Raw genomic sequence first — 22,611 nt, 5'->3', positions numbered from 1 at the left:
GAAGACTTTGGCGGATAGGGTTAAAGAGAATCCTAAGGCGTTCTATAGGTATGTCAAGAACAGAAGGTTGGTTAGGGCAAGTTTAGGGCCAGTTATAGATGGCAGAGGGAAGTTATGTGTGGAACCGGAGGAGATTGGTGAGGCATTGAACCAATATTTCTCTTCGGTGTTCACGCAAGGGGACATGAATATAGCTGAGGAGGACACTGGGTTGCAAGGGAGTAGAATAGACAGTATTACAGTTGATAAGGAGGATGTGCAGGATATTCTGGAGGGTCTGAAAATAGATAAATCCCCTGGTCCGGATGGGATTTATCCAAGGATTCTCTGGGAGGCAAGAGAAGTGATTGCAGAGCCTCTGGCTCTGATCTTCAGGTCGTCGTTGGCCTCTGGTATAGTACCAGAAGATTGGAGGTTAGCGAATGTTGTCCCATTGTTTAAGAAGGGGAACAGAGACTTCCCCGGGAATTATAGACCGGTGAGTCTCACTTCTGTTGTCGGCAAGATGTTGGAAAAAATTATAAGGGATAGGATTTATAGTTATTTGGAGAGTAATGAATTGATAGGTGATAGTCAGCATGGTTTTGTGGCAGGTAGGTCGTGCCTTACTAACCTTATTGAGTTTTTTGAGAAAGTGACCAAGGAGGTGGATGGGGGCAAGGCAGTGGACGTGGTATATATGGATTTTAGTAAGGCGTTTGATAAGGTTCACCATGGTAGGCTTCTGCAGAAAATGCAGATGTATGGGATTGGGGGTGATCTAGGAAATTGGATCAGGAATTGGCTAGCGGATAGGAAACAGAGGGTGGTGGTTGATAGTAAATATTCATCATGGAGTGCGGTTACAAGTGGTGTACCTCAGGGATCTGTTTTGGGGCCACTGCTGTTTGTAATATTTATTAATGATCTGGATGAGGGTATAGTTGGGTGGATTAGCAAATTTGCTGATGACACCAAAGTCGGTGGTGTGGTAGACAGTGAGGAAGGGTGTCGTAGTTTGCAGGAAGACTTAGACAGGTTGCAAAGTTGGGCCGAGAGGTGGCGGATGGAGTTTAATGCGGAGAAGTGTGAGGTAATTCACTTTGGTAGGAATAACAGATGTGTTGAGTATAGGGCTAACGGGAGGACTTTGAATAGTGTGGAGGAGCAGAGGGATCTAGGTGTATGTGTGCATAGATCCCTGAAAGTTGGGAATCAAGTAGATAAGGTTGTTAAGAAGGCATATGGTGTCTTGGCGTTTATTGGTAGGGGGATTGAATTTAGGAGTCGTAGCGTTATGTTGCAACTGTACACAACTCTGGTGCGGCCGCACTTGGAGTACTGTGTGCAGTTCTGGTCCCCACATTACAGGAAGGATGTGGAGGCTTTGGAGAGGGTGCAGAGGAGGTTTACCAGGATGTTGCCTGGTATGGAGGGGAGATCCTATGAGGAGAGGCTGAGGGATTTGGGATTGTTTTCGCTGGAAAGGCGGCGGCTAAGAGGGGATCTTATTGAAACATATAAGATGATTAGAGGTTTAGATAGGGTGGATAGTGATAGCCTTTTTCCTCTGATGGAGAAATCCAGCACGAGGGGGCATGGCTTTAAATTGAGGGGGGGTAGTTATAGAACCGATGTCAGGGGTAGGTTCTTTACCCAGAGGGTGGTGAGGGATTGGAATGCCCTGCCAGCATCAGTAGTAAATGCGCCTAGTTTGGGGGCGTTTAAGAGATCCGTAGATAGGTTCATGGACGAAAAGAAATTGGTTTAGGTTGGAGGGTCACAGTTTTTTTTTTAACTGGTCGGTGCAACATCGTGGGCCGAAGGGCCTGTTCTGCGCTGTAATGTTCTATGTTCTATGTTCTATGTTCTATGTCTGTGGGGGGTTGAAGGGCAGTTTTTCTCGATGCTGGGATGTCTTTTCAGCAATCTCCCAGAGATGTGCACGTTCCTGCTCATCCCGCCGATTTCAGCCTCTTTGTTGTGAATAGGCCCCGCCCCCGAGCTTTTAATGATATTCATGATTGTGACCTCTGCATTGCACAGAGTGCGGAGATTCCAGTCTGAAGTTGCACTGATAAAACAGTCGTGAATTACACCATTTTTCCCGCCAATTCAGCACTTCGAATTTTTTTGGGAGAATCGGGCCCTATGTGCGTCTTTGCTTCTGTGTGTGGCTATATGTTTTGCATGAGTGTTTGTAACTGTGTGTAACAGAGTATATGTGTATGTTTGTGAGTGTGTGTAAGTGTATATGTAATTGTCAGAATGTGTGATTTTGTTTGAGTGTATGTATGTGTACGAATGTCTGAGTTTGAGAGTGTGAGAGTTTCCGAGTGTGTGTGTGTGAGCTTGAAAGAGTGTAAGAGTTTGAGAGTGAGTATGAGAGTTTGAGTGAGTGTGAGAGTTTGTGAGTGAGTGTGTGTGAATTTATGAGTGTGTATGTATTTGAGCATTAGAATGAGTGTGTGTATTTGAGCGTAAGAGTGTGCTTGAGTTTGGGAGTGTGTGTGTTTGTGAGTGAGTGTCTGTGAATTTGAGTGTGTGTGTATTTGAGCGTCAGAATGAGTGTGTGTGTTTGTGAATGAGTGTGAGTTTGAGTGTGTGAGCCTGATTTTACCATCAAGTTGCACCCATTTCCGGTCGTGAAAACTTGGTAAAGTCGGGCATGAGGCAAGTAGCGCAATCCATGCCCACCTCCAATTCGAGTGCTCCATCAGTGAGGGTTAGTGAGGAGATAAGTACCTAGCGTCCGACGGCTCTGTGCTACTTATCCTTTCGTTGTGGCCATTTTGTTTCTTGGGTCGGGAGGGGGGCTCTGAGAGTGTTTGCGGGGATGGGGGTGGGGGGGTGTTGCTCAGCAGGGTGTCCGATGTCCGATTTACAGCACGGATCTTGGGTCTTGTGGATGCTGCTAGGCCCTAGCGCACTCAGCACTCTTCCAGCTGAAGGATGTGCACAACGTCTGTGCAAATTGCACTGCTGCACCCTCTGAACCTTTCAAGGAGCTGTGATTCTGTGGAGCATGTGTGTTGGGCAATGGGGGGTCTGTGATTCTGGGGTGCATGTGGGTGGGGGAATGGGGGGTCTGTGATTCTGGGGTGCATGTGGGTGGGGGAATGGGCAGTATGGACAGTGACTGTTGCTGGGCTAGGGGCAAGCAGCATTCCTTAACCTCTACACGTGTTTCTCTCCACCTCAAACCATCTCTCCTCCCCCCCTTCAGTGTGAGGAGATGACTTTTGCGATGCAACTGACTGATCTTGCTGTTCCTTCGGTTGTTGCTGGAGCTGAGGAGCAGGAGGAATAATTGCTGGCACAGGAGGCCCAGGCCTTACCACTTGCAGGAGTAGAGGGAGAAGTTCACCAGAGGCAGGAGGTGGCCGCTATTTGCCCAGAGTTTTGGGGGGTGGGGGTGGGGGGAGGTTCCAGTGAGGCATTATCCAGCCTGGGAGGGATGTGGCAGGGGAGCAGCATTCTATCATTTCTTTTTGCGCATGCGCAGTTGGAAGCTCCAATCGGATCTGCAGGGTTTCAGGTGTGTAAAACCCCACCCACAGGCTTCTGCAGCACGATTCGGAATCACTGATAGTTTTGCAGGCAGAGTGCGGGAGCACTTCAAAACGGGCCTAATAGTCGGATCTGAAACACTCCCAGTTTCAATCCGTCCAGAACTTAGAAACTCCATAGAACCATAGAAACCATAGAAACCCTACAGTGCAGAAGGAGGCCATTCGGCCCATCGAGTCTGCACCGACCACAATCCCACCCAGGCCCTACCCCCACATATTTACCCGCTAATCCCTCTAACCTACGCAATTTAGGATTCTGAGGGGCAATTTTTAACCTGGCCAATCAACCTAACCCGCACATCTTTGGACTGTGGGAGGAAACCGGAGCACCCGGAGGAAACCCACGCAGACACGAGGAGAATGTGCAAACTCCACACAGACAGTGACCCGAGCCGGGAATCGAACCCGGGACCCTGGAGCTGTGAAGCAGCAGTGCTAACCACTGCGCTACCGTGCCACCCCTCACTGGATCCTACTTTACCATTTTGATTCTAAGTGTGTGTGTGTGAGTGTGAGTCCATGTGAGTGAGAATCAGTGCGCGTGCACATGTGTGTATGTGAGTGTGAGTTAGTGTGTGAATTTGTGTGTGTGTGTGTTTGAGTATGTGTGAAAATGAGAGTTGTATGTGTGAGAGAGAGTTCTGAGTGTGTGTATGTTAATGTGTGTGTGTGTGTGTGTGTGTGTGTGTGGGGGTGTGAGGGTGTGATTGTGTGAGCGCGTGTGTGATTGTGAAGGAGTGTGAGAGTGTCTGTGAGTGTATGTGTGTGTGTGTGAGAGGATGTATGTGTGAGTGTATATTCACAAGTGAATACTTGCAGTCGAGCAGAAGGGACCGATGAACCTGAATTGAACTGGTTCCTGGGAATTGGAGGGATTGAGAAGGCAAGTGCTTTATCAGAGATTGCCCTCTGCTGGTTATCAGCACAATCAACAACTTGTAGATGCTGAAAATCAAGAATAAAAATTGATGAAGGGACTCAGCAGGTCAGAGAGCAGCTGTCAAGAAACAGAGTCACTAGACAAAAATTTCTGATTCAGCACATTAACTCGCTCCTGTTTTCATGATGTTAATGCACATAGAGTAAAAGAGATATACAAGTCCCTCAGCCCAACGCATCCATGCCGACTAGGTTTTTAAACTGAACAAGTCCCATTTAGAAACATAGAAACTAGAAGCAGGAGGAGGCCATTCGGCCCTTTGAGCCTGCTTTGCCATTCATTTTGATCATGGCTGATCGTCAAATTCAAAATCCTGATCCCCCTTCCCCCATATCCGTTAATCCCTTTAGCCCTTAGAGCTATATCTAATTTCTTCTTAAAATCAGACAATGTTTTGGCCTCAACTACTTTCTGTGGTAGTGAATTCCACACATTCACCACCTTCTGGGTGAAGATATTTCTCCTCACCTCAGCCCTAAAACTATGACCCTTAGTTCTGAACTCCCCCACCATTGGGAACATTCTTTCTGGATCTACCCTGTCTAACCCTGTTAGAATTTTATAAGTTTCTATGAGATCTCCTCTCACTCTTCTAAACTCTAGTGAATATAATCCTAACCAATTTAATCTCTTCTCATATGACAGTCCTGCCATCCCAGGAATCAACCTTGCTGTCCTCCCACTATAGCAAGAACATCCTTCCTCATTTGCCTGTATTTGGCCCATATCCCTCTCAACCTTTCCTGTCCATGTACCTGTTCAAATGTCTTTTAAATGTTGGAATTGTACCCGCCTCTACCACCTCCTATGGCAGCTCATTCCATATACGCATCCCCCTCTGTGTGAAAAAGTTGCCCTTCCAGTCCCTTTTAAATCTTTCCCCTCTCAGCTTAAACCTATGCCCTCTAGTTTTGGACTCCCCTACCCTGGAGAAAACACCTTGGCTATTCATCTTTTCTATGCCCCTCGTGGTTTTATAAACCTTTATAAGGTCACCCCTCATCCACCTACGCTCCAGGGAAAAAAGTCCCAGCCTATCCAGCCTCCTTATAATTCAAACCTTCCAGTCCCAGTGACATCCTTGTAATTTTTTTTCACCTTTTCCAGTTTAATAATATCCTTCCTATAGCAGGGCGACCAGAATTGTATGCATTGATTAGTATGCATATGGTGACTAGAAGTGTGGCCATCGGTAAGTGTAAACAACACCAGGACTGCGGAGTCTGCACATTCTCCCAGTGTCTGTATGGGTTTCCTCAGGGTGCTCCGGTTCGTCCCATAGGCCGAAAGATATGCTGGTTAGGTGCATTGGCCATGCTAAATTCTCCCTCAGTGAACCCGAACAGGCGCCGGAGTGTGGCGACTAGGGGATTTTCACAGTAACTTCATTGCAGTGTTAATGTAAGCCTACTTGTGACACTAATAAATAAACTTTAAACTTATGTTTTGTATGTAGATACAATAATGTATATCTTGTTGATTGTAGATACAAAAATGTATATTGTGTTTTGTATGTAGATGCAATAATGTATATTGTGTATAGCTTATTGGCCGACTGAGTTCAGTGACAGGTCTGGATCAGCAGTGGTTTTGGGATTTGCTGATATGATACTGTCGGTGCCGACTCGATGGACCAAATAGCCTCCTTCTGCACTGTAGGCTTTCTCTGGTTCTATGAGGTAAGGCATATTGAACAATAACACGTATTATTTATCTTTAAGCAGCAATATGCAAAATTATATAAATCACTGTGTAAGGTTGCGGTTTACTTTTTATTTTGTTGATGACATCCATTTTCACTTTAAAAACTGTTTTAGATTGGGAGCATGTTGATATCTGGGCTTTTACTGTCCTACCTGTGTGTGTATAATTGAAGGGATAGCATGATGATAGCAGTGAACTAGGCCTGGGGAAGTGAAGAACTGTACTACAACCGATATTGGAGCTTGTCACTCTCCGCTAACACTGACTCTGCCAGGTTGATCACTAAACCCCCTCAACTCACCCCCTCTTCATTCCTGCACTCCCTCGCATCATCAACCCTCAACTCATCCCCTCCTCATTCCTACACACCCTCCCCCTCCCATCACTCCTCCCTCCCAGTTACTCCTCCCTCCCCATCACTCTTCCCATTCCTCTTACACTCCTCCCTCCCCTTCCTCCACACTCCACCCTCCCCATCACTCCTCCCTCCCATTCACCCTCCACTCCTTCCTCCCCATCATTCTTCCCACATCTTTCTCCCATTCCCTGCTCCCCATCCTTCCATTCCTCCTTCCTTCCATCCCTCCTCCTCCTCAATCTCATTCCCTCTCCCTCCTCCATCACTCCTTCCCCTCATCTTCCATATCTTTCCACCCCTTACTTCATCACTCTTTCTCCAACCTCGGTCACTTCTCCCTCATTCTCTATCACTACACCCTCCTCCATCATCTCCTCCCTCCAACTCCTGGATCACTCCTCTCTCATCATCTTCTATCATCACTCTTGCCTCTCCCTCCACCCTCCCTCCCCTTCGTCCCTTTTCCCTCCACACTCTACCTCCCCTTCCTCCAACACTATTTCCTACTTGCTTTCCCTGACTGATGATGGGTTGCCCCACTGCTTCCTTGGTGGGGTTTGTCCTGTGAGTGGGCAGCAGTTAGTGGGCCTGACTGTATTTGGGCTGATGAGGTGTTTGGCCTGTGGGCACCATCGCTGCTCCCTTGGTTCTTGGTGCCAGTGTCCTCTTTTTGCTCATCAAGGATTCTATGGTGAGGCTGTGTGGGGAGCTTCCGCTCCTGTGCAATGCCCAAAGCTGGGGTTGGATGAGGTTCTTGGATCTGTTTAGTGCTGCCTTTGGGCTGAGAAGGGCTGGCAGTGCTGTTTTTCCCAGTCCACTTTTTGCCCGGGGTTTTCCGCGCCCTGACCAGGCCTCCTCGGGGCTCGCCTGGTTTCAGCAAGTCGGCCATGTAGAGTTTGCCGTGAGTGCCTGTGCGCCATGTCTTCAATGTGGAATCGTACTTCTGGTGGGCAAAAAGAGCAGACCTCTCCATGAGGGCACTATCCGTTTTGGCAGACTTCTGGTTCATCCACTGGACCTGGTAGATCTTGCTGAAGTTATCTTGGCGGCCTGTCATCTGAGCCAGATCCAGCAACGTCTGGCCTTTACTGTCAACACCATCAACCTCAGCTCCACGAAGTATCAGCTCGTCAATGCACTCTGACCTGGCCATGATCACTGCCATGTGAAGAGCAGTGTGCCCATCTCTCGTTTTAGCCCTTGGATTGGCACCTAGAAACAGACATAGGAGCACATATGGCAGGTCTGTCATATGAGGAGAGACTAAGTCAGTTAGGATTATATTCACTGGAGTTTAGAAGAGTGAGAGAGGATCTCATAGAAACTTATAAAATTCTAACAGGGTAGATTCAGAAAGAATGTTCCCAATGGTGGGGCAGTCCAGAATTAGGGGTCATAGTTTGAGGATAAGGGGTAAACCTTTTAGAACTGAGGTGAGGAGAAATATATTCACCCAGAGAGTGGTGAATGGGTGGAATTCACTACCACCGAATGTAATTGAAGCCAAAACATTGTCTGATTTCAAGAAGAAATTAGATATAGCTCTTGGGGATAAAGGGATCAAGGGATGTGGGGGGAAGGAAGGATCAGGATATTGAATTTGATGATCAGCCATGATCAAAATGAATGGTGGAGCAGGCTTAAAGGGCCAAATGGTCTACTCCTGCTTCTAGTTTCTATGTTTCTATAGGAACACATGAACATAAAAATCTGAATACAAGAACATAGGAACAAGACTAGTTCCTTTGGCCCTGTGAACCATTTGCACAAATTCAAGGAAATTATGAAGATCCACACCCCAACCCCAACCCCAGTGACCCACCTTTTCTCCATATTCATGACCATTTTGAAGAAGTGTTTTAAAAAAGTAAAGGGAAGGTATCATACAATCCATCTTTGGATCCTGCTTTTTATTCTTTCGTGGGATCCAGCTGTTGCTGGCAAGGCCAGAATTTGTTGCCCATCCCTAATTTCCCTCAACCTGGGTGGCTTGCTCGACCATTTCAGAGGGCAGTTAAGATTGTGTGTCTGGAATTACACATAGGCCAGACCAGGTAAGGATGGCAGATTTCCTTCCCTCAAGGACATTAGTGAACCAGATGGGTTTTTCTAACAATTAAGATATTTTCATGGCACCATTATAGAGACTGTTGTTCCATTGTTTAAGAAGGGTAGCAAAGACAAGCCAAGGAATTACAGGTCAATGATCCTGACATCAGTGGTTGGTAAGTTACTGGGGAGGATTCTGAGGGGATAGGATTTACCAACATTTGGACAGTCAAGGTCTGGTTAGGTCTGGTCAGCACTATTTTGTGCATGAGAGTCATGTCTAATGAACGTTTTAGAGTTTTTCAAAGAAGAAACCAAGAATATTGATGAGGGTAGGGCAGTAGATGTTGTTTATATGGACTTTAGCAGGGCCTTTGACAAGGTCCCACATGGCAGGCTAGTCTGGAAAGTTAGGTCTCATAGGATCCAGGGAGAGCTAACAAATTGGATTTAAAATTGGCTCAATGGTAGGGAGCAGAAGGTGATGGTCGAAGGTTGTTTCTCAGACTGGAGGTCTGTGACTAGTGGTGTGCCTCGGGTTGGTATTGGGACCCTTACTATTCGTTATATATATAATAGATTTGGATATAAATGTACAAGGTATGGTTAATAAGTTTGCGGATGATACTAAATTAGGAGGTATCATTGATAGTGAAGAAAGTTATCAAAAATTACAGGGGGATCTTGATTAGTTAGGGAAGTGGGCCGAGGATTGACAAATGGATTTCAATACAGATAAGTGTGAGGTGTTGCATTTTGGAAAGTCACATCAGGGTAGGACTCACACAGTGAATAGAACAGAGGGACCTAGGAGTACAAGTATATAGTTAGTTGAAAATGGTGTCATAGGTAGACAGAGTGTTGAAGAAGGTGTTTAACATGCTGGCCTTCATCAGTCAGGGCATTGAGCTTAGGAGTTGGGACATTATGTTGCAGTTGTATAAATCGTTGGAGTATTGTGTACACTTTTGGTCAGCCTGTTAGAGGAAAGACATTGATAAACTGGAAAGGGTGCAAAGAAGCTTTACGAGGATGTTTCCAGGACTAGTGGGCCTGAGTTATCGGGAGTGGTTGGCCAGGCTATATTCCTTGGAACATAGAAGAATGAGCGGTGACCTTATTGAGGTGTATAAAATCATGAGGGGCGTAGATAGGATGAACACACATAGTCTTTTTCCCTGGGTAGGGGACTGAAAACTAGAGGGCATAGGTTTAAGGTGAAAGGGAAAGATTTAAAAGGAATCTGAGGGGCAACTTCTTCATGCAGAGGATGGTGTGTATATGGAATGAGCTGCCAGAGAAAGTAGTTGAGGCAGGTTCAATAGCAACATTTAAAAAGCATTTGGATAAGTACATGGATGGGAAAGGATTAGAGGGATATGGGCCAAATGTGGGCAATTGGGATGAGCTAGGAAGACACCATGGTCAGCATGGACCAGTTGGGCTGAAGGGCCTGCTTTCATGCTGTATTGCTCTATGTCCCTATGACTTGCTTTCAATTTTATTTCATTAAAAAGTAATTTTCACCCAGTGCTGAGCTCGGATTTGAACCCTATGCCTCCAGAGCATTAGCCTGGAGCTCTGGATTACTAGTGCTATGCTATTACTACCATGCCACCATCACCCCAGTTGGTGCTGAGATAACCACCTCTGAATGGGACTCAAACAGGATTCTACCTAGTCTGGGAGAGTTTGATAGGGGGGGTTCTCTGTATGTGACAAGGCACTGCCCCGGCCTGAGACTGCTTCAAATGACTCACAAGTTACTGAGTACTTACCATTCATCAGAAGGAAGTTGAGCATATTAATGTGGCCCCTGTGAGCAGCAATGAAGAGCGCAACAAAGGCACGTTCTGCAATCCAGGCCGCTCTCTGCATATCATTCATATACCTCGAATTCGGAGTAGAATATTCAGTATCCATAGTAACGCCTAGAGATTTTAACTGCAAGTCAAGAAAGGCCGTCAACAAAATCAGGCTCCACTTCACTTTCTTGTATTCATTTTTGGGATTTGGGCATCGCTGGCTAGGCCAGCATTTATTGCCCATCCCAAATTGCCCTTCAGAAAGTGGTGGTGAGCAGCCTTCTTGAACCACTGCTGTCGCTGAGGTGTAGGTACACCAACAGTGCTGTTAGGGATGGAGTCCCAGGATTTTGACCCAGTGACAGTGAGGAACGGTGATATATTTCCAAGTCAGGATATGTGAGGGGAACTTATGGGGTTCCAATTGCTGCCTTTAAAATTTGTTGGCTCAAGTTAACTTCAGAAACTCGAGGCTGACATTCCTTTGCAGTACTGAGGGACAGCAGCACTGTTGGATGTCCATGTTTCAGTTGAATGATTAACTCCAGGTCCAGCCTGCTCTCTCATGGGGAGAAGTTGGTGTTTTGGGGGAGGGGGAGGTGTTTTGGGAGGGCGTTTTGGGAATGGGGAGGGGTTTGGAGGAAGCATGAGGGTTTTAAACAGAGGCAACAAAGGGCAGAATACCCCAAACCTCAAGAAAATGATAAAGTTGTCTTGGTAAACATGATGACATTCAAACCTCTAATGTACAGATGATAATTTGCATCTTGGGGTGTTGCAATAAATTGACTGATCATTACAGTGCGTGTGTATAGACACAATCCAATGGGTTTGATCAACAAGTGCACATCAACTGAGCATAGAAGCAGCTTTACTGGTGAGACTCACTCCACTCTCTTCGGCTTTCGTGAGGGGACGGGCTTTGAAAGAGGCAACTGGCGAATAGCAGATTGATGTCGCCCTTTTACAATTGGATCCTTCTGCCTTTTGTACGTTCCTACAAGAGGGACAATTGGCCATCCACACCCATTTAACATCTGGCCCCAAGCCATAATGGATTCTTGGAAGAATGTGCACCATGATTTATAATGCCTAAATCCTTTGATTGGCATTTGAATCTTCCTAAATGTCTCAGATGAGCCTTGTTCTCCAAGACCTGAAGCAGAAGGTATTAGAGTGCCCCTCCCATCAGCCCATAAGTGCAGTAGTCAACTCCTCCCACAAGCCCTCAGACCGGACCCCGGCGATTTCTTTTCTGAGATAGTTTTCCAACTGTGTCATTCCATCAGTCCAGGAAGAGCATTGTGTGCGGGTTCCTCTCCCTCTCCCATTCTCCTCCCTGTCCCTCTAACCCTGGAGCCCATCAGAATTCTTGTAGATATCTCTGTCCTCCCCAGTGAATAAAATAAAATTCACAATACATAAAAATTCAAAAGGAATGCTTAAGTTTCTGCCTTGGGTTCTATCGACTCTCCATTTTCTGACTTTTGCCTCTTCTTTTCAACATCATCCTGCTCCTCAGCTGGACGCTTCACTGCATGTCCACCTGCATCATCCTGCAGATGACCCGATGCCCCATGTAGACCTGACTCTTCCTCATCTTGAGGTCAAATATGACGTACGAAGAATCCCCCCATGAGACCATTGAAGTTCCTCTCCCAAGCCACACACCATCCTGACTTGGAAATATATCACCATTCCTTCACTGTGGAACTCTCTCCCTAACAGCACTGTGGGTGTACCTGCACCTCATGGACTGCAGTGGTTTAAGCGGTTCACCACTTTCTCAAGGGTAACTGGGGATGGGCAATATATATTGACCTAGCCAGCGACACCCAGGTCCCATGATCAAATAAACAGAATGTGCACATATAGCCCCAGGTCTCTCATTTCTCCCCTCCTTCAAAATTAAACTCTAGTTTGTGTTGCCTCTCCTTGCTCTTTCTAACAATCAATCACTTCGGGCTTCTATGTGTAAAATTCCATCTGCCACATGTCCTCCCAGCTTGTGTATGAAGTTTATTTCTATCCCCCTCACAATGATTCCAGACAAGCTGATCCCATCAGGTAAATGCCTCACATTCTGCACGTTTTCCCTCTAAGCCCAACAAAGGACCTGTTAACCCGAACGCCCCAATTTCCTCCACCCCACCCTCCAATCATTCTGCTCCCTTTCATACTATTGGACCGCCCCCCCCGTGAACACCATCTGCTCCCCCCTGAACACTATTCCCATGGTGGGTGCGGCCTGTTGGTTTCACTCTGCGATCCCTTTAAGATTACCATGGAGCCGTAAGGAGAACGTTACCCCCCCAATGCCATCGGACTCCCCCGTCCGAGATCAGACCCTGGCACGGTGGCACAGTGGTTAGCACTGCTGCCTCACAGCGCCAGGGATACGGGTTCAATTCCGGCCTCAAATCACTGTCTGTGTGGATTTTGCACATTTTCCTCGTGTCTGCGTGGGTTTCTTCCGGGTGCTCCAGTTTTCTCTCCCAATCCAAACATATGCGGTTAGGTTGATTGGCCATGTTAAATTGACCATAGTGTCAGGGGGGTTAGCAGGGGAAATATGTGAGGTTACGGGGATAGGGCCTGGGTGGGATTGTGGTTGGTGCAGGCTCGATGGGCCGAATGGCTTCCTTCTGCACTGTAGGGATTCTATTCTATTCTATGTGGAGATGCCGGCATTGGACTGAGGTAAACGCAGTAAGAAGTTTAACAACACCAGGTTAAAGTCCAACAGGTTTATTTGGTAGCAAAAGCCACACAAGCTTTCGGAGCCTTAAGCCCCTCCTTCAGGTGAATGGGAATTCTGTTCACAAACAGGGCATAGAAAGACACAAACTCAATTTACATGAGTAATGGTTGGAATGCGAATACTTACAGCTAATCAAGTCTTTAAGATACAAACAATGTGAGTGGAGAGAGCATCAAGACAGGCTAAAGAGATGTGTATTGTCTCCAGACAGGACAGCCAGTGAGACTCTGCAGGTCCAGGCAAGCTGTGGGGATTACAAATAGTGTGACATGAACCCAATGTCCCGGTTGAGGCCGTCCTCAAGTCGAGGGCAGCGGCCTTCCGGAGGAGTCCAATTCGACTCTTTCCTCTTCAGATGCACTGCGGATCTCTCTGTCGGCTGTTCCGGTTCATTGCCTGTCTCGTTGTGTTCGCTGTTGGCCTCTTGGGGTTTGTGGAAGAACTCCCGCAGCCTCATTCGTCTGATGAATTCCTCTGTGTCTGCTGCAAGACTGATGGGGTCTATTTTGGTGGTGGGGCAAAAATTAAGCCCTCGGCTGAGAACTTCGATTTCATCTGGCTGAAGTGTGTAGACCGACAAGTTGACAATGGACTTCCCAGCAGTGGTAGTGTTTTCCACTGTGGTACCGGGGGAGGCTTGGTTGCTGCTGGTGGTGATGCTGAGTTTCTCAAGTTTCCTGTTCTTGGTGTGCATGTAGATGTTGTAGTTCCTTTGTCTCGTCTGCTTGGCAGAGTTTCGCAGCTGGTCCGCGTCCCGAGCGTAAGTTGAGAATATGGACTCTGATGCGCGATTAAATCACTCGGGAGGCTAGATTGTACCCGGGAAATAAGGCTTTTATTACTGACAAGAATGGAGCACACTATATACAATACAATCCCAGACTAAAGGGTCTCCAGGCAGTGCAGTGACCTTTATACTTCCCCTGGTAGGCGGAGCCAACTGGAGTGTACCACAGAACAATATCAACAGGTAGAACAGCCCAACCCTAACACCAACAGTAATTACAGTAACATATCTACAAACCCCATAGTGCTGACCATCCATGGCTCAGCACTCATAGTGGTAACCAACTATGGTTCACCACAGACTCTATCTTGGTTTCCAGGCTGCGGCGTTTGCTGTAGAGCTGGTGCATGAGGTGGTTGAGGAGTGTGAGAGAGGTGCGACGGCAAAGTCTCTCAGCGTAGTCTGTGTTATAGGTTGACTAGTGCGACAACGGATGAATGAACACCGCTCGACAATCACCAGGCAAGACTGTTCTCTTCCTGTTGGGGAGCACTTCAGCAGTCACAGGCATTCGGCCTTTGATATTCGGGTAAGCGTTCTCCAAGGCGGCCTTCACGACACACGACGGCGCAGAGTCGCTGAGCAGAAACTGATAGCCAAGCTCCGCACACATGAGGACGGCCTCAACCGGGATATTGGGTTCATGTCACACTATTTGTAATCCCCACAGCTTGCCTGGACCTGCAGAGTCTCACTGGCTGTCCTGTCTGGAGACAATTCACACCTCTTTAGCCTGTCTTGATGCTCTCTCCACTCACATTGTTTGTAGCTCAAAGACTTGATTAGCTATAAGTATTCGCATTCCAACCATTATTCATGTAAATTGAGTTTGTGTCTTTATATGCCCTGTTTGTGAACAGAATTCCCACTCACCTGAAGAAGGGACTTAAGGCTCCGAAAGCCTGTGTGGCTTTTGCTACCAAATAAACCTGTTGGACTTTAACCTGGTGTTGTTAAACTTCTTACTGTGAATAGCAGATTAGCAGACATGGAGAATGAGAGTTCAGACACTGGCAACTCATGGGAATGGAGGAAATGCAGGACACTGAGCCATTGAAAGGACCATACTGGTAATAGGACAGAAACAATACAAATTAGGGTTGGTGTAGACTGGTTGAAATGTCCTAGGAAGACTTGATGGGGACAGTGTAGAGGGATTTTTGCTGTGTCTAACCCCATGCTGTACCTGTCCTGGGAGTGTTTGATGGGACAGTGTAGAGGGAGCTTTACTCTGTATCTAACCCCGAGCTGCAGCTGTCCTGGGAGTGTTTGATGGGACAGTGTAGAGGGAGCTTTACTCTGTATCTAACCCCGAGCTGCAGCTGTCCTGGGAGTGTTTGATGACATTCTGTATTATTCAGTATTAGGCCATGATACCTCCTTAATATCACCAAGTGCGGCAGCCCGCAATAGATCCAGCCAGCCATCTTGAAACCACGTTTTCATCTTTATTGTTGGATTTGTGATGATACCGTTGTATTTTAGGGTAACATTGTCAGGCAATTCCCCTGTGGAAAACAAACACAGTTCCGTCAGCGTTACAACTCAGTGACCAGAAAACACAACACAAACCATTCAAACACCAACAGCAGGTGAGAGCCTAGAATCAGTGACTCCACCACGGATTGAAGCAGGTAACCTGGAATAATACCTTAGTGCAATACCACACAATGCTGCATTTGAACCATCAAATCCCTACAGTGCAGTAGAAGGCTATTCAGCCCATCGATCTGCATTGACTCACTGAGAGCGCATCCTACCCAGACCCAACACAAGCAACCCCCCTGCTCTATTCCTGTAACCCAATGCATTTAGCATGGCCAATCCACCTAACCTGCACATCTTTGTGACTGTGGGAGGAAACCAGAACACTTGGAGGAAATTCACGCAGACACGGGCGAATGTGCAAACTCCACGCAGACAGTTACCCAAGGCTGGAATTGAACCCGGTCCCTGGCACTGTGAGGCAGCCTTAGGAGTTTCCACCTTTCAGTTTAGATGTTGAGCTGAGTCTCAGTTCATCTACCCAGGTAGACGTAGAAGACAAGGGCACTACCTACAATGAGGATGGAAATACGGCCAGTGTTGTGGATGAATGTATATCCCTTAAACAAGATCAGAATAACTAGTCATCTCTCATTTACTACATCTGGGATAGATTGATTATGAGACTTGTCTCTGTAACACCAGCGAAAAGGTGTCATTCAATGATGATAAAGTGCTCGAGGACATAGAAATGCTCTTTCAAACTGACACTGATTGCCCTGATCAGGGTTTGGAACAAAAGTGCTTTATTGAATTTCCAGCTGTAGACAGCAAAGAATCCGGACGCGGTTAAGATTAGTCTTGGCATCAGTGGGTCAGTAGGGGTGAGAAGGAGGTGGAGGGGAGCAGGAATCAACCAGGGTTCCAGCTGTTGGTCCTATCCAATGCCCAATGTTGGAAAGTATGGTTCAAATATTAGACAGAGGAGCAGGAGTAGGCCGTTCAGCCCTTCGAGTCTGTAGCGCCTTCAATATGTTTATGGCTGATCCTCTATCTCAACGCCATACTCCCATATCCCTTGACAACTTTACAGTCCAGAAATATATTTCCTTCTTAAATATATTCAGTGATTTGGCCTTCACAGACTTCTGTGGTAGAGAATTCCACATGTTCATCACTCTGAGTGAAGAATTTTCTCCTCATCTCAGTCCAAAGTGGCTTACCCCATATCCTGAGACTGTGACCCCTTGTTCTAGATCCATGAGCCAGAGGAAGCAACATCCCTGCATCCAGCCTACCCTGCCCCATCAGAATTTTATACGTTTCAATGAGATCCCCTCTCATTCTTCCAAATTCCAGTGAAGACAGGCCCAGTTGACCCAATCTCCAAGTTGTGCAGTTTGGGGGAATAGCCATAGTAAATGAGTCTGGTTACAGGGATAGGGTGGAGGGCAGGGTCTGGATGGAATGCTCTTTCAGAGTCGGTGCAGACTCGATGGGCCGGATGACCTCTTTCTGCATTAAGAATTCTTTGGATCTCTCCTCATAGAGCCACCCTGCGAACCCAGGAATCAGCCCGATGAACCTGTGCTGTACTCCCTCTATAGCAAGCATATCCTGTCTTAGATAAGGAGACCAAAACTGCACACATTACTCCAGGTGTGGTCTCTCCAACGGCCTGCACCTTTGGTTCAGTTGGTATGTCACTTTCACCTCGGAGTCAGAAGGTTCTGCATTCAAGTCCCACTGCCGGGAGCTGGAATTCACATTCCCTCACCAATAGGTTTGAAGGCTAGGCTTTAAAATCCAGGAAATAACTTCCCATTTACTTACCCACCCACCTTTGCTATTTTCCAGGTGCATGGGAAATGCCTTTGGACTCTGAGGCTCTTAATGGCCATTTAGGGTTCTCATCCCACCCACCTGCTATTTCACCCATAGCATGAGGAGGTTCACACCATGCAGGAAGCCTCGCAGCTTTTGGGATCCCATTAGAGGTACTGCCCACAGTCCCTAAAGTCATCGATAGAGTTCATTTACTGAATAGAATTCATAGAATCCAACAGTGCAGAAGAAGGCCATTCGACCCATCGAGTCTGCACTAATCACAATCCCACCCAGGCCCTATCCCCATAACCCTATGAATTTACCCTAGCTAGTCCTCCGGACACTAAGGGGAAATTCAGCATAGCCAATCCACCTGACCCACACATCTTTGGACTGTGGGAGGAAACTGGAGCACCTGGAGGAAACCCACGCAGACACGGGGAGAATGTACAAACTCCACACAGACAGTGACCGAAGCTGGGAATCGAACCCGGGTCCCTGGCGCTGTGAGGCAGCAGTGCTAACCACCGTGCCACTGTGCCACCCATCCCTCTCAATGTACTTGACCCTCAGCTCTCCCCCCCCCCCCCCCCCCCCCCCACCCCACCCTCTCAAACCTGACCTTCCCTCATTCCCTTTGCTGAAGCTTGCCAACTAGGCTCTGGTGGTACCCCCAACTTCCCTTTAAGACTAGATTCCTGTTAGGGGCACAATCTGTAGTCCCAGCACTGGCCACCACTCCTGGCTCATGCTGTTGAGATGACACAGGCACCAGCCATCTGCTTGGCTGGCTGCTATCTAAGGTGGAACTTCCTTCCCAGCAAGGGGCAGAAGACTCGTCTTAAAGCAATTAATGCTGCTCCCAATGGGACAGTTGGCTGGATCGTAGGCTGGCTCCTCCTATACACCACACCCATTCCCCCCCGAACCTCGATTTTTGGCCAGTGGGAAGGGGGTGTGGAAATAGAGACAGCAGCATTCCGTAAAACTCAATCCCAGGACCTGAGCACAAACCTCAGTGAGATCCTCCAGTAGAGTAGGCAGCCCTCAATCTGCACTTTCAGGTAGATGTAGAAAAACTCATGACATTGTTTCAGAGAAGCCCATGGGAGTTTACCTATGGAAGCCAAGCACTCACTCAGACATTTTTTTTTATTACGTGTTCACAAGATATGGGCGTCACTGGTTGGCCAACATTTATTGCCCCACAGGTCCAAGTTCTGAATTGGGGCAAGGCGAATTTTGATGGAATTAGACAGGAGCTTGCAGGAGTTGATTGGAGTAGCTTGTTTGTGGGCCAAAGGGACCTCCAGCAAGTGGGAGGCCTTTAAAAGTGAAATAGCTAGAGTTCAGGGTCTATATTTTCCTGTTACAATGAAGGGCAAGGCTGGCAGGAGTAAAACATATTGAGGTTTTGGCCAGGAAAATGAAGGAGGCATGGCTCAGGTACAAGCAGCTGGAATCAGGGCAATCCCTGGGGGTGTGTACAGAGTCGCTGAGCAGAAACTGATAGCCAAGTTCCGCACACATGAGGACGGCCTAAACCGGGATGTTGGATTTATGTCACATTATCAGTAACCCCCACAGCTTGCCTCCTGGACTTGCAGAATTTCACTAGCTGTTCCGTCTGGAGACAATACACATCTCTTTAACCTGTGTTGAATGCTCCCTCCACCCACATTGTCTGTACATTTAAGACCTGGCTGGCTGTAGAGATTTGCATTCTAATCAGTATTCTGTAATTTGATTTCTGTGTCTGTTTGCACTGTTTGAGATTTTAATCAGAAGGGGACCAATATCCTGGGGGGTAAATTTGCTAAGGCCATGCAGGGAGGTTTAAACTGATTCGGGGGGGGGGAGGGATCCTGAGTAGTGGGGCTGAAAGTGAGGGATGCATGGATGGGGACTGCAATGCACGGCATTGCAGAGGTGGGGTGGAGCAGGGTTTGAAATGTGTATACTTCAATGCCAGGAGTATTCGCAATAAAGTGGGTGAACTTGCAGCGTGGATCAGTACCTGGGACTTCGATGTTGTGGCTATTTCAGAGACATGGATAGAGCAGGGGCAGGAATGGATGCTGCAGGTCCCGGGGTTCAAATGTTTTAGTCGAAGTAGGGAAGGAGGTAGAAGAGGGGGAGGGGTAGCATTATTGGTCAGAGATTGTATCACAGTGTCAGAGAGGAGGTTTGATGAGGACTTATCTGTTGAGGTAGTATGGGCGGAGATTAGAAATAGGAGAGGAGAGGTCACCCTGTTGGGAGTCTTTTATAGACCTCCTAAAAGTTCTAGAGAGGTTGAGGAAAGGATTGCGGAGTCAATCCTGCTTAGGAGTGAAAGTAATCGGGCAATTGTTATGGGGGATTTTAACTTGACTAATATTGACTGGAATTGTTATAGCTCTAGCTCGTTAGAGGGGTCAGTTTTTGTTCAAAGCGTGCAGGAAGGTTTTTTGACTCAGTATGTAGACAGGCCAACTAGAGGTGAGGCTATATTGGATCTGGTGCTGGGAAATGAGCCAGACCAGGTGCTAGACTTGGAAGTTGGTGTGCATTTTGGTGATAGTGACCACAATTCGGTTACGTTCACCTTAGTGATGGAAAGGGATAGGCATGAACCTCGGGCCAGTGGTTTTAGCTGGGGGAAGGGTAATTATGAGGCTATTAGGAGAGAATTAGGAAACATAGGTTGGACTAGGAGATTACAGGGACTGGGAACGTCCGACATGTGGAGTTTTTTCAAGGAGCAGCTACTGCGAGTCTGTGATAGGTATGTCCCTGTCAGGCAAGGAGGAATTGGTAGGGCTAGGGAACCGTGGTGCACCAAAAAAGTTTCGTTGTTGGTTAAAAAGAAAAAGGAGGCTTATGTTCGGATGAGACGTGAGCACTCGGGTAGTGCACTAGAAAGCTTTAGATTGGCTAAGAGGGAGTTGAAGAGCGAGCTTAGAAGGGCTAAAAGGGGACATGAGAAGACTTTGGCGGATAGGGTTAAAGAGAATCCTAAGGCGTTCTATAGGTATGTCAAGAACAGAAGGTTGGTTAGGGCAAGTTTAGGGCCAGTTATAGATGGCAGAGGGAAGTTATGTGTGGAACCGGAGGAGATTGGTGAAGCATTGAACCAATATTTCTCTTCGGTGTTCACGCAAGGGGACATGAATATAGCTGAGGAGGACACTGGGTTGCAAGGGAGTAGAATAGACAGTATTACAGTTGATAAGGAGGATGTGCAGGATATTCTGGAGGGTCTGAAAATAGATAAATCCCCTGGTCCGGATGGGATTTATCCAAGGATTCTCTGGGAGGCAAGAGAAGTGATTGCAGAGCCTCTGGCTCTGATCTTCAGGTCGTCGTTGGCCTCTGGTATAGTACCAGAAGATTGGAGGTTAGCGAATGTTGTCCCATTGTTTAAGAAGGGGAACAGAGACTTCCCCGGGAATTATAGACCGGTGAGTCTCACTTCTGTTGTCGGCAAGATGTTGGAAAAAATTATAAGGGATAGGATTTATAGTTATTTGGAGAGTAATGAATTGATAGGTGATAGTCAGCATGGTTTTGTGGCAGGTAGGTCGTGCCTTACTAACCTTATTGAGTTTTTTGAGAAAGTGACCAAGGAGGTGGATGGGGGCAAGGCAGTGGACGTGGTATATATGGATTTTAGTAAGGCGTTTGATAAGGTTCACCATGGTAGGCTTCTGCAGAAAATGCAGATGTATGGGATTGGGGTTGATCTAGGAAATTGGATCAGGAATTGGCTAGCGGATAGGAAACAGAGGGTGGTGGTTGATAGTAAATATTCATCATGGAGTGCGGTTACAAGTGGTGTACCTCAGGGATCTGTTTTGGGGCCACTGCTGTTTGTAATATTTATTAATGATCTGGATGAGGGTATAGTTGGGTGGATTAGCAAATTTGCTGATGACACCAAAGTCGGTGGTGTGGTAGACAGTGAGGAAGGGTGTCGTAGTTTGCAGGAAGACTGAGACAGGTTGCAAAGTTGGGCCGAGAGGTGGCGGATGGAGTTTAATGCGGAGAAGTGTGAGGTAATTCACTTTGGTAGGAATAACAGATGTGTTGATTATAGGGCTAACGGGAGGACTTTGAATAGTGTGGAGGAGCAGAGGGATCTAGGTGTATGTGTGCATAGATCCCTGAAAGTTGGGAATCAAGTAGATAAGGTTGTTAAGAAGGCATATGGTGTCTTGGCGTTTATTGGTAGGGGGATTGAATTTAGGAGTCGTAGCGTTATGTTGCAACTGTACACAATTCTGGTGCGGCCGCACTTGGAGTACTGTGTGCAGTTCTGGTCCCCACATTACAGGAAGGATGTGGAGGCTTTGGAGAGGGTGCAGAGGAGGTTTACCAGGATGTTGCCTGGTATGGAGGGGAGATCCTATGAGGAGAGGCTGAGGGATTTGGGATTGTTTTCGCTGGAAAGGCGGCGGCTAAGAGGGGATCTTATTGAAACATATAAGATGATTAGAGGTTTAGATAGGGTGGATAGTGATAGCCTTTTTCCTCTGATGGAGAAATCCAGCACGAGGGGGCATGGCTTTAAATTGAGGGGGGGTAGTTATAGAACCGATGTCAGGGGTAGGTTCTTTACCCAGAGGGTGGTGAGGGATTGGAATGCCCTGCCAGCATCAGTAGTAAATGCGCCTAGTTTGGGGGCGTTTAAGAGATCCGTAGATAGGTTCATGGACGAAAAGAAATTGGTTTAGGTTGGAGGGTCACAGTTTTTTTTTTTTAACTGGTCGGTGCAACATCGTGGGCCGAAGGGCCTGTTCTGCGCTGTAATGTTCTATGTTCTATGTTCTATATCCACTCCATCTGACGAAGGAGCTGTGCTCCGAAAGCTTATGGTATTTGCTACCAAATAAACCTGTTGGACTTTAACCTGGCGTTGTGAGACTTCTTACTGTGCTTACCCCAGTCCAACGCCGGCATCTCCACATCGTGTACAGAGGAAACAGGAGTATACTCGAGAAGGAAGTTAGGAGGGCAAAAAGGGAGCACGAGGTAGCTTTGGCTGATAGGATTAAGGTGAATCCAAAGGGATTCTTTAAGTATATTAAAGAAAAAGAATAACTAGAGAGAGAACCCCTCAAGGACCAAAATGGACACATGTGTGGAACCACAGGAGATGGGTGAGGTTCTCAATGAATATTTCTCCTCTGTGTTTACCGTGGAAAAACACATGAAGACTTGGGAACCTGGGAAAGTTAGTGGCGATATACAGTTGCATTACAGTAGAGGAGGTGATGGACGTATTAAAATGTATGAGGGTGGATAAATTTCCTGGCCCTGACCAGGTACACCCAAGAACACTCTGTGAGATTAGACAAGAAAT

The sequence above is a fragment of the Mustelus asterias genome, chromosome 20 (assembly GCF_964213995.1).
Source record: "Mustelus asterias chromosome 20, sMusAst1.hap1.1, whole genome shotgun sequence".
Classification (NCBI taxonomy): domain Eukaryota; kingdom Metazoa; phylum Chordata; class Chondrichthyes; order Carcharhiniformes; family Triakidae; genus Mustelus; species Mustelus asterias.
The sequence above is the reverse complement of the archived record's forward strand: the minus strand, read 5'-3'. Positions refer to the sequence as shown.